Source organism: Octopus bimaculoides, chromosome 27 (assembly GCF_001194135.2).
Source record: "Octopus bimaculoides isolate UCB-OBI-ISO-001 chromosome 27, ASM119413v2, whole genome shotgun sequence".
NCBI classification, from domain to species: Eukaryota; Metazoa; Mollusca; class Cephalopoda; order Octopoda; family Octopodidae; genus Octopus; species Octopus bimaculoides.
The window spans coordinates 21,749,350-21,753,792 of NC_069007.1; positions in this window are offsets into that span (position 1 = coordinate 21,749,350).

The window sequence follows — 4,443 nt, forward strand, 5'->3', positions numbered from 1 at the left end:
ATACAAGAATCATGCCAGCATAGGCACAAGGAGAGCGGAGCACAGTGGACCGCATTCGACCGCGGTATGTGACAAGCACCTTGTCCCTCCATCTCGCACCTTGATACGTGTGTGTGTGTATATATATATATATATGTATATATATATATATATTGGCACACATCCATATGCACACAAACGTAGGCATACATACGTCCCTAAATAGTAGTGGCGGTGGAGTTTTTTTGTGGAGGTAATAGTGGCGGCGGCGGCGGTGATGGTGGGTGGGGGACTCATTGTTATATAACGATTATATGAACAAAGGCATGTTATATCCAGGTTACACACACGCATTCATACAGAAACCCTTGCACATATTGTCACATACGCACACACACACACACATATATATATATACACACACACAAAATGTAAATATATATAGAATGTACATACATATGTATATATACATACACGTACACAAGTAAAGACATGCATATATATTTATATATATATATATATATATACATACATACACACGTATACAATATACACGCACCCACTGGCACACATACACACACACATACATATATACATACATATATACATATATCCTATACACATTCATGCATACACGAGAGGCGACTTTAATTAGTCTTAAAAGCCACACTAATGGCGCCTGATTTGGCAATGGTATCAAAATTTCATGTTAAACATATTTATATCGTAGCTTCTCAGTGTATAAATCTTTACACGTGAGTCTAGAGTAAATTAATCCGTTATAAACACTCGCAGAGATCGAGCGAGAGATAAATTACCAGCGTATTTGCTAAACAATATAGGACTATTGCACACACATATATATATATACATATATATATATATCTATTTAGGTTGACATAGTAATACTACCGAACACACAGACACATTAATGTGAACTAATACGGGTGCACAAACCACGCGCACATGGGGGAAATAGAGCAAGTTTTTAATTTATATCATGTTTGATACACTCTTGTACAAATAAATGAGCATTGACTACATAGATAGATAGTTCGATTGATAGTGTGATAAATTTGATTCACTGATTTGTAGATATATGCCTAGAGAGCTGGACAGTTTATTTAGCGGATATAGTGTTACAGTATATATTACTCTACATATTCGTCTGTTTTTTTCGTACTGTATTCATATTTTATACAATGTTTGCATCAATCTGTGTGTAATATGTATGTGTGTATATATGTATGTACCTATATCTGCGTGTGTGCATATATGTATGCATGTATTTGTATATGCATATGTATATCAACTGTGTCATATATCTATATATATATATATATATATATATATCAAATGAAGGATATTTAATTTTTAGAAGGAAAATAGTGACTTCGAAGTTTTGCCTCTTTGTTTCTTCCTCAATGTACACGTACACACATAGATATAGGCAGTTAGATATAGATATACATACATACATATATATATATATATATATATATATATATAACAAATGACAAAGATGGAAAATGGAATATACGAGAATCTTTATTGCTCACAACGATCGTTTCGACGCATTCTGCATCGATCCCTTACAGGTAGAATATTGTACAACTGGTGTGATGCATCCCTCGGTGCAGACACATACATTGTGATATATAGGTGCACTGTGGTAAGATACTTCCTTCCCAACCACATGATTCCGGCTTCAGTCCCACTGCGTGGCAGCTTGGGCAAGTGTCTTCTACAATAGCCTCGGGTCGACCAAAGCCTTCTGAGTGGATTTGGTAGACGGAAACGAAAGAACTCTGTATGTATATATATATATATATATATATACGCCCCTGCGACATAGCGGTTCGACAAAATGACCCGTAGGATTAAGTACCAGGCTTTTAAAAAATAATTCCTGGGGTCGAATTGTTCGACTAAAAATTCCTCAAGGCAGAGCTCCGGCACGACCACAATCAAATGACTGAAATAAGAGAACGATTTGCTTTTCATGATTCTTGAAGTTAGACTGCCAGTTGAAAAAGAGAATTTAACAAATCAGTCAGTTCAGAAGTGAACTACAACCAGTGCTTGTGTTGTTATTGGTGGGATGACCTTCCCAACATACAGATTAAGAAGCTCGCTTTGCAACACGGTGCCTAGGTCAAACGCTTTGTTCTTTAATCCCGGGCTGACCAATGTTGCTGCATATTTTATTGTGTCTAGAGAGAATCATTCTGTTTTAGTGCCTTATTATTTAACACACACAGGTAAAATTTCCACTCATTTATTTATTGTAGGTTTGTTTACGTCCCGTAACTTAGCAGCTCGGCAAAAATAGATCGACAGTACTAAAATTAAAGCAAAAAGCACATAAGTATTGGGTTCGACCTCAGTCTCCTTCACAGTGTAGCACCAGCATGGCCGCAGTCCAGTGACAGGAACAAATAAAAGATGAGATATAAAAGAAAGGTACGCGCGCGCAAACACTCAAACGTGAACAATGAGGAAGAGAGAGCACTCAATACTGAACTTGAAGTGTTTGTTTTACTGAAACATGAAACTCTACGACTCGTTATACGCACGCGCACACAGAGGAACACAAACATAGCATGCACTCACACGCATCGATGCATCCATATTGCTGCGATCTCTTGTCAACAGCTGATAAATAGAATGTCATGCAACTAAAAGCGATGTGTAAAAATTTGTTTGTGTGTATGTGAGAGAGAGAGAGAGAAAGAGAGAGAATGACAGCGAGAGAGCGTTTAGATCTATCTATCCATTTACCTACATATCTATATATCTATCTGTATGTATGTTTATCTGTCTATCTATCTATCCATCCATTTACCAACATATCTATTTATCTCTTTACCTGTCTACCTACCTACTCTATCTACCTACCTACCTATCTATCTATCCATCCATTTACCAACATATCTATTTATCTATTTACCTGTCTATCTATCTATCTACCGGGGTATATATCCACTGATCGTACGCACGCACACACTGACAATATTTACCCCGAAGGATGCTTTCGGCATGAGAGAAAGAAATATAATTTCCCGTTAGGCGTAGCTGGAGGCTCAGTTTCGAAACTTCACAAATACTTTGTTTTAGCTCATGCTTAATAAATTTGAAAAATGTAACATCTCTCAGAATGTGGCGGAGATGGTGGCGATTGCGGCTGAAGTAGTAGTAGTAGCAGCAGCAGTAGTAACGATAATAGTTGGGGGGTGGAGGGTGGAACGGCAGAGGTAGGCGGGATGATGGTGATGTAGTGCGGGAAGTTGTGTAGTGATAATGAAGATATTGATGATTAGATGACTAACGATGATGCTGGTAGGTAGGTAGGTGGGGGGAGGGTAGTGAAGAAGTAATTTAAGATGATGTAATGATGAGGGAAGGGAGGAAGGGGGGCTGATATTATTAATAGCTGTTGTTGTTGTTAAGCTCTAGGTCTGCCTTGAGTCAAATCAGTCCTATGAACAAAGGTAATTTCAGCCGGGATCATTGTCTATTTTCCTACTGTACAGGGAACCAACCCTAGGAGCACATTATTCAATGTGTCATTTAAAAAATAAACGACAGGATTTGATTTTGAAGAAGACTTGCTGCTATGTCTAGCATCTTGAGAGACCACGTAGAGGGACCTCACGCTTTTAATGGCTGTAAGGTCAGTTTTCATTAAACAGTCCTCAGCTGTGATCCTCCTGTATTTTGCCGCTGTACAAGGGAACAGAGAAGAGCATTATTCAATGACTCATTAAGTTTTTTTCTTTCGTATACGATAAGATGTGATTTGCAGAAGACTTGCTGCTATGTCTAGCAGCTTGAGAGACCACGTAGAGGGAACTGATGTTCTTAATAGTTGTTGTTGCTTGGCCCCAGGTCAATCTCCATCAGTCTGTCCTAAACTCTGATCCTTCTGCATTTTCCGGCTGTATAGGGGACCGAAGAGCCTATTAGTCAGTCCTTTTAAAAAGACGACAGCGTGTGATTTGAGGAAGACTTGCTGCTATGTCATAGGGTGTTAGTCGAACAAATCGACCCCAGGACTTATTCTTTGTAAGCCCAAAACTTATTCTATCGGTCTCTTGTGCCGAACCGCTATGTTACGAGGGCATAAACACACCAGCATCGGTTGTCAAGCGATGTTGGGGGAACGTCTACCAAATCCACTCACAAAGCTTTGGTCGGCCCGAGGCTAGGTTATAGTAGAAGACACCTGCCCTAAGCGCCACACAGCGGGATTGAACCCGGAGCCATGTGGTTGGGAAGCAAGCTTCTTACCACACAGCCACGCCTTCGCCTATAAACATAATTATTATTATAATTTTCTTTAAATATACTTTTAGTAATAAAAGAAAAGTTTCTAAATCTCTGATGTTGAACACCAAAATCCACATCTATCTAATTCCGTCCACCCTCCTCGTGAATAGGTGATAGCCTGAAACACATTCGCTG